The sequence below is a fragment of the Acyrthosiphon pisum genome, chromosome X, assembly GCF_005508785.2.
Source record: "Acyrthosiphon pisum isolate AL4f chromosome X, pea_aphid_22Mar2018_4r6ur, whole genome shotgun sequence".
Lineage (NCBI taxonomy): Eukaryota > Metazoa > Arthropoda > Insecta > Hemiptera > Aphididae > Acyrthosiphon > Acyrthosiphon pisum.
In genome coordinates, this window is record NC_042493.1 from 11,825,458 (window position 1) to 11,835,128 (window position 9,671).

The 9,671-nt window shown below is 28.7% G+C and overlaps 1 long non-coding RNA gene across 1 annotated transcript in view; it reads right to left on the bottom strand.

Annotated features, from left to right (window-relative positions):
* Nucleotides 1–149: 149 nt before the first annotated feature.
* LOC115033425 overlaps nucleotides 150–9,671 on the bottom strand; it is a 26,522-nt gene continuing 17,000 nt past the window's right edge. Inside the window, exon 3 of the long non-coding RNA XR_003838768.1 lies at nucleotides 150–3,243. This is a non-coding gene — a long non-coding RNA (uncharacterized LOC115033425). The remainder of the gene's footprint in view (nucleotides 3,244–9,671) is intronic.

The following is a 9,671-nucleotide window of genomic DNA, read 5'->3' on the forward strand; positions in this document are numbered from 1 at the left end:
TTTTTTTATTATTATTATCACTACTAAAATATTAAATATATACAATAATATAATTGTTGGACTTTTGTTAACTTTAATAATTGCTAAATGCACCTAACAAGTAACAATTAACATAGATAATGACATACGGTACAACTACATATCATATTATATTATTATTATAATATTATCTCCAATACACATGGTGCATGTTTACGTCTTACACAGAAAATACAATATTGTAGGTATATTGCTGCCTGGCAGTCGGCATTAATGACATTAATGACGCTAAATGTATGGATTGCTTGAAATTTGTTTTTTAAGAAAAACATTATCTGCTTTTTAATTTATATAAGTACCTATACGTATTTTCTAGTATTAATTTTAAATTTTAAAATAAATAAACAACTATATCAATACTATATTTAAGAACAAAATATCAGTAACGATAATACCGCTGAATACCTTTTACTTGTATTAATTATATTTTCTTTTACACTGGACACCCTTAATTTTATTTTTGATGCAATTTCTATGTTTTTTTGTGTTGAAAACGATGGTCCAAGAATGGCAAAACTCAGAATTTAACGAGTTTTAGCAAAAGTAAATTTAAAATTAGCCCGTAGATAAGTAGATAGTAGCTGGTACCTGTAGCTACTCTATACGTTGTATCATATTAAAATATCCACGAAGTTTAATTTCGTCCCATCGATTCGAAAAATATGTCAATTGAAAATAACGACAAACTGGTTTTTAGAATTCACAAATTAGTCATTAAAATATTATAGGTACCAAGCCAAAAACTAACTGGTTAAATTTACAACAACTGCAGATTTTGTGCCAAGAGACTATTAATACTTAGGAATTTTATATAAAAGAATTGTAACCCGGTATATCAATTAGCGAACAACCTATACATAGGTACATGGGAAATATTATAAAATCTTGAGTTTCAAAAAATAGTATACCTAGTGTATACTGTATAGACAGTGTTGACGATGTTAGGAGTTTTTAATTAAAAAACGGATCGTCTAAATATTTTGAAAGTGCATTTTTATTTTTAAATTGAGAACCACTGGCAATTTTCCAAACGCACTCGAGTATTATGTACTCGTAAATACCTACTTATTTACTCATGTGGACAGTACCGAGTGGATAAGATCGTAATCAAACCTATATAAAAGTGATAACACAGGAATTTCGGTGTAAAAATTAAAAAATAGTAATCGTGAGTAGTTTGCAAATATTCGTGTTTAAAATACGAAAAAATAAAATGATTTAATTAATAATTTATCTGCTGTTTTTTACTTGCGTCCATTTATTGACAATAATATTAAAAACATACTTTATTATAGGTACTTAAAGTTAGATCACATTTACACGGTTTTGTTTCGGTGACTATCGACTTGACATTTGTGTACGATATTATATATGTGCGACAATAAAACATCAATTATATCAAGATTCGAGTTTGTTGTGATATTTCGGGTTATAATATATTATTATAGATTATAATGCCAAATGGCTAATATGCTTATTAATGTAAAGTGTTTTTGTCTAATTTCTATCTTGATCCGTGCACGAGTTCTTCTGAGGGCAAAGCTAGGAAAAAACCCTTAGAAAATTGATCTGTCAACTCTTAAATCCAAATTTATTAAGAATTCTAGTTTCCTATTATGCAGATTAGGGAAATCATTTGAAAAAATTGTAATGAAAATTTATACAAAATATTATCATCAACTGTGTGCGTCGTGCGCATGCATGTCGTAGATAATATTGTACTATTAAATTAGCAATATTAATGAAATGAGTACCTAAGTACTTTGGTACCTGTCTACTTATTATTTTTAGAAAATGTAATTATACTATTAAGCTAACTATTTACAACTTATATATATTTTTTAATTCTATTGACTGTCCAACGTGGCTATTACGAGTATTATTAAACTAATTTGTTTATAATCCTATAAACTTTTAACTTTAACCTTTCTTATATATTTTTCTGATTTAAATTTACTTAAAATCATTCGTTAACTGCCTAACGTGTCTGTACCGTCTAAACGTACAAGTAAGATAGGTACCCACCCATCAAAATTAAATGTGAACACTTCTAAAGTCCTTGTTCTACACTTCTACAATCTTACTCAACCGATTCGAGTGTTATTATATTTCTTACACTGCCCTGCCCTTTAACGATATTAAAACTATTTTGGAATTTGGCTGTACTTGAGTACCTATTTAATGTAAATAGTAATATAAATACATAATATTATGATTTATGACTAAACACAAAACATAAATACTTATAATTTGTAACTATGATAAAAGAATCTTAACGGTAGACTGTCATCATCACAATAATAGGTCTTTGTTTATTGATATGTAACAAATAAGTAAGGATCTATTAACAATATATGGAAACATGTTAATACTTCTTAATAGAGATTACTGATTAGTAATAAAAATTACTATATCTAATTACTAAATTACGAGTATGTATAATATACTGTATAGTTGTTAGTTATAATGAGTGGTTGTGTGGCTTATATGCAGATTATGCTTATTGACCATAGATGTAATATATAAAGTTGTTGTACCTAATAAAAAAAATCATCTAGTAGGTACAATCTATACTCTATAGAGATATGAACGAGCCAATTAATGCCAAGTAGAAGTAAGTACCTACTTCAATGTTAAAGAGTAAAATGTTTTTTTAAACTACGTGAGTTACATTTTCATAAGTGGTATAATGGAAAGTAATCTATGGCTCTATATACGATTCACGAATAGGCTAAACGAGAGAATTAATTAAATTAATTAATAAAACTAAACACTTACTGCAGTTAATGGGTGCTTAAAACAGGGTCATGAATTTTTTCACGTTAAAATCAAATTTATTTAAAAAATACCCGGAGTCCGCCCGTTAAAAAATCGAGCGAGGATTGCATTAAGGCAGTTCCATCGGCAGGTGTTCACCCAAATGTTTGAAATAAAAATGTTATGTCGGTATCCAAAGGAATATAATTACAAGCAAATATACGTTGCTAACGGCCAGGAGGGAGGTAATTTATTCTCACTCACCCTGTTTTGGTACCCAATAGGAGGTGGCCGACCGCCGTCGATGAGCAGAAGTCGTGGTCCCGTTTTTCCGTGTGCCTTGCATGGATGGGTGTTATGCACTTATGTCTAATGCACCATCGTTGCAGTTTTGACAATGGTCTAAATTGAACGTATCGCATCAGCACGTCATAATACGATGGTGGCCTGAAAAAAAGAAATAATTAAGAACTATGATTAAATGGGATTTCTATAATATATTATGTTAGATGTGCAGTATACTCAAAAATACAAATCGCATCAGCAACAGCCGCAGAAGTAATTGACATTACCACACTGCCGTTTAAAAAATTAGATTTAGCATTGTACGTTTTGATAAAAACATAACTATGTAAAATGTGTATATATTTTTGTATGAATATGAAACCCCACTTTCCCCCTACCGACGACAACGTTGATAATCATAGATAAACTGTGTATTATAATAGCTAACAAGGTCGGTGATAGCTAATATGCCATTATACAATGTCATTAGAAATTCATAAAGAATATTATTTTTATTTTTATGATTTAATACAAGATTCCTCGTAAATTTTTCTTTTTATATCAAAAGAAAAACTGTTTACCAGAAAGTCACACAAATTTTTTATGAGGGTTTTAAGTTAAAATATTTCAACATTAGATATTCAGCCGTAAATCAACTATGTTTCCTCAATCGATTTCAAAAATATTGTTCTTATTAAAGTTGAGAGTAAGACGTCTGTGTATCGCTATTGATACGAATTAACGAATTACCTTTTTATAGGCTGTTTGCTCATTAGTCATAACTATATAGTCATAAAAAATGTTTGAATTTAACAATGTCATTATCTAAGTTTGACTATATACGTTAATTTGACGCGAACTGTGGCGGTGGTAGGTGAAGCAAATAGCATAACACGATTTACGTTATAATAGAGTTTTTATTTATGATGCATATACACACACTTGACTGTGGTGACGACAGTACTTTGAAATTTTAATACTAGTTTAAGTGTATAAAAACAGAGTAACTGTTTTACGGTGTGATTTATTGGCGTCGGACGTGATGCTGTCGGTACGACGGCACCGGTAAACGGTATTGGGACAAAATATCAAACGAATAAAATATCCAGAAATAAAATAACCAATTTATAGGTAAAATAAATCAAAATAAAAATACAGTTTAAAAAGAGAATGTTAATCAAAATTACATTATATTTTTAGAATCAGGTATATATTTATAGTAAAAAAGAATTGGATATTTTTTTATTTGCAGTAAATATGATACGTTAGTTTATTATATATTTCAAATCGTTTTTTTCCTACACAAATATTAATATATTTTATCCTATACAATCATATTTTTTGAAAAAAGATTGTTCATAATGATATAAATATTGTACAGTAAATTTAGTAAGTATTGACTAAATAATACGTATTTTTAAACACAATTATCAGTTATAAACATTTTTTTTCAATCTATTTACGAAATAATATGCAAAACTTTAAAATCTATAGTTTTATTATAAGTTAAAATTCTACACAACAGTACGACACGATCCTCCATCACGCCTTGTGCCGTTAAAGGGTAGCGCTGTTTGCAAGTCCGCTAGTGGTTTTGGAGATGAGATAGACGGGGTATACTCATAGGCGCAAATTGGGGGGGGCTTTCGGGACTAAGCCCTCCAAAAATGTTCATATCCCCCCTAAACATTTTCTACATTATGTTATATTGCTATGTTTAACCTCCCCAACGCACCAACTAGATTCACTTTTCCATCGAACAGGATACTGTTGAATAAAATCGAAGCAGTTGTACTGCACTACTGCCCCAAACACACACACACACACACACACACACACAAAACACATATCATTGTATAAACAATATATGTTCATCGCTTCGCTCAGAGTTAAAAGTTACTCCTAGACGAGGAGACTTTTCAATTTTTAATTTAAAACTAATAAAACGAAGAAATTGGATTTGAACATCAGCTGTATTTTTATATAATAAATGATATATGCATTTCCGTAAATGCTCGATCTCTAGGTTAATACTAGGCTTTACTGTTTGTAATCGTTAAAAGCTGAAAATCATAATTTTATTGTGGCTAGTTCGGACGTTGTGTACATCCTAGTACCCAGGATATAGAAATTGAGTTAATAAACGATAATAGTAATACACGACAATCAAAATTACACTGTACAAAAATTATATGTACAGGTTTTAAAATAGGCAATGTATATATTGTACACACATATTTAACGGTTTCTACATTTTTTGAGCATAATATACCTATAGGTACGCATACTGTATTTGAATTATGTATTATAAACTTGAAGTTATTTATAGTATAGATTTGTAAAGTTATACTAGGTGATTCACAGGTGATACATGCTCACTTCATTACACATCACTACATTCTCATTCATATTTTAAAATAGGTATTTATATTTCTCAAAACATTTAAGTCCTGTAGTCCTGAGCAGTGGTAGGCTGAACTTCAATTTTAAATGACGCATTTTCATAATTATGTACTTACCACCACCGCCACTATCCTATTTTTACTTATAACAAAGTTATGATGTTAATAAAATGTGATCAAAAGAGCCAAGAGGTCAGACTTTAGCATGTAATTCTGCGCCACAGTCACGGGGTGGCACCACCCCCTTTGAAAAGTTGACGCAACTGCTTCAAAATTGACCACTTCGGCTGGCCACTGGTCCTGAGATATAATCTTCTTTTATTCAAATGAGATAATCACTGGTCTACCTATTTACTGTTAATCGTTAAACAAATGCGTTTTTTGGACATTTGTATAATAAGTCAAAATTCAAACTTTAGTTTCTGAGATAATAAACTTTTTTTTTTATTATATAAAAATAGAATATTTACAATCTGTAATATTTATATACAATATAATAAGTCAATTTGATAGCAAAAATTTGATGGTACAAAACATAAATGGCGTGAGGAGGGGGGCCCACCAGTGTGGATACCCTCAGATAATACACTTTATGTACCTACCTACTTTTAAATTATCCATGGTATTCATTTTAGAAAAATTTGGGGTTATGATGATTTTTAAATCATAGTGATGTCTATTTTCACATAATATATCCGCGACAGCCGACTGGTCCGCAGGTCGACTGGGTCCGACCCACGCGGTAACTGGTAATACAATTTGTATAATAGTACCTAATGTGCAATAATTTGTAAAAATTGACTAAGTATAATAAGTACTTGACTAAATATTACATAATATAATATTTATATATGAAAAATATTATTTTATATTTAATGTAAAATAGTTAATATTATTAATTATGGATTTTATATTATACATTAATTTTAGTACTCAAAGTTTAATAATTCAAAAACTACTCATTCGAATTTAATTTTAGATACTTCAACATTTTTAATAAAACGATCTTCTAAACAATTTACAGTAAAAAAGGATGGTGATATTTTGAATAAAAAATTTGCATGAGTAGGTACTAGAAACTCTTTATATGGTATACACATTTTAAGTATTTGAAAATATGCTCTTTAGTACCTACCTATGTCCTATCGGTTAGGTATTTGTAGTTATTATTTTATTTTATTATATTTGTTATTAAAGAAAAAATATCAAATATTTATAAAGTAGATTCAACTAACGTAAAAAAAACACAAAATTGTTTTCGGTATTTTGTTCAAATGTTTTATTATTTTCAATATTTATGGATTTGTATGAAATTTATTATTTAGTTTTATAAAATAGTAAATTTTTATATAACAAGACTAAAAGTAGCTCAAGTGAATTGTTGTGAACAAGACGATTATCTAACTTGAAGACGAATATTTCCAAAAAAACAAAGCAAATAGCGTTTGTATACTTATGTTATAGAAGATGTAATAAATGCATAACTTTGTTGGCACTACCTATATATTTTATTTAAAACAGTTACTCATTGACTATTATGAAAATTTATGTTTACGTAAGTCTATTTTATAAGGCTCCTCATCAATAATTTTATAACATTTAATGTCCTCCCAGTTCAATTATTATTTAAACGAATTGCAATTCTATTCTTGGTAAAAAATATAACATTTTGGGTAATTTCTAATGAGAGTATTTATTCAAAAAAGAAAACATGTAGCATATGATGTTATAGTGCCTTACTATAAAAATCATTCGGTCCAAAAATCGTTGACTATCTTCCACCAAAATATTACAACTCTTTACCTTTGACAGTTAAGAAAAATATTATATAATTAAATATATATTTATATATTTATACTAAGTATCTATCTATGTAACATTTATGTCATATTTTAATTTATTTTAAATCCATTTATGTTTATTAGGGTATATCCTTATTGTTTTCTGTACTGTACCTACTTTTGTTATCTAAACTTTATTTTATGCAAGTACTTTCTGCCTTCAACACAAGCATTATTGCTTAAAGAAGGTAGATCTTTTCCATTAAAATATTTTATACTTTTTGTGACTTGAACTTAATAATGAATAATATATCAATATAGTTAATTATTTTCCTATTAATATTATTAATATTAATTTTTTTTTAAATAAAGTATAAATGGTTGCTATTGGTTATATGAGAAATAATTGCCCATGAGCCGACGTACCAGAGACGTATCCGGATTGCCTACCAGGGAGGCTGAGTTGCATTCAAAAGGAGTTGAACAATCACAATTTTTTTAAAAGTTGTAATTTTTCTACTGGCAACAAAGTTCGGGGGATCAGCTAGTATATATATATATAAATCTTTCATACGTGTGTGTGTGTGTGTGTGTGTGTGTGTGTGTGTGTGTGTGTGTGTAGTTGTGGCATGTGGGTGGGTAGTTAAAAAAAAATGTTTCAGGGCGGAAATATGTTAAATAGCCAGGAGTGCTGATGATGAATCTTGCTACGGCTCTTATTATTATTATTTTCTCATTGCACATTTCATCTATATGGTTTAATTTTAATAACGTTATCGCGGTCGTCCGTCATCTCCAATTACACCCCTCACCTATAACACACAATCTCACGCCACATTTTTATTCAACCGTCATTGCTTATGACAATACTGCGCATCTTTGATGGCCTAAATACAACGTCCCAAACATCAAATGTTTGACTAAGAATATTATTATAACGTTATAATAATATTATTCGTGATTATAATGTTATTATAATATTATCATTTCAAAATGCTGTCTAGGGTAGGTATACAATATAATAAATCTATTGAATAGATTATCAGAACTAGACGCTGTCTTTGATCCATATTATACGTCACTTACGTCGTTCTTAGCAATTTATCAACAATCGTTAGATATATTTAAAAATGTCAAAGCTGAATTTATTGTTAAAAACGAGAAATGTGGCCCATCTATTTGAACTAGGCCTAAATAAAAAAAAATTCATAACCTATCTATTAAAAATTCAGTAAATCGTAGATGGTCAATTTTAAGAAATATTTCATGGATATTTAGAATAGCTTTTGGCATCCTATCACACCTCCAAATATATAAAAATAGGAATGAATTTATAATTGGCAATTTTTTATTCTTACATAAAAACTAGTTATTTTCGGATACCGAATAGGACCAACAGAATTAATCAACAAGGGGGAGGGGGGGGAAGATCTCAACCTTTGTTTCGGTTGCGTACGGACTTGGATACCATGAATAATTTCTATTCGTATGGGTCCTCAATAATATATAATTATAAAACATTATACACCAATATGATTTAGCGCCTATACATATACCTAACATAAAAGTTTATTTCGAAGTAACTTCGAAACGTAAAAGGCTGTATAATTCAAACGATTGTAACCTACACTATATGACGTAATATATTGTATTCGTGTACTCGTATGTAAATGTCTGTGTACTTATTAAAATTTACTGCAAATACGACCTTTTATAATAATATTATATAGGTATATAATTATAATGTTTGAAAGACGAAAGGCAACAAATGAAAAAGGAAAACTGTATTAATTGAAATGTCAATTTTATATAGTAACGTTAGACATTTAAAATGTTCTACTTTTTATTTTTTTATTTTTTTATTTACAATGATAACATTTTTGTTTTTATATTAAAATGTTATCAAACATTCCTATTAAGGTGTTTGTACAGTAATTAAAAGTATCAAAAATCTGTTTTTAGAAATTATTTTACATATGGATTTGAAGTTTAATGAAATTCAAATTCATCAAAATAATAATTAAATTATAATTTAGTAAAATAATTAAAACGAATTATAACTATCAATAAAAAGAAAGGTGGGTAAGTGGATTTCGCTCTGCTGTACAGTAGGTTACAAGTGGGTCACTGTATAATGGATGGTATTAAATTTGAATTCAATGATATAATATCATTGTATAAGAAAAACGATTCTGAGCGGAGACGGTATGTCAGTCTAGGTATAAGACATAATATTATATTATAGTCTATAGTATTTAAAAAAAAATGACCTATAATAGGTACCTATAATAAATTCCCAAATTAATCATATCATAATATCAATTAGTACTTATAACGCGTTATACGTCAACAAAAACCGTGGTACTATCATAGATATATAATAGTATACTTTAGAAGTTTCCAGTAC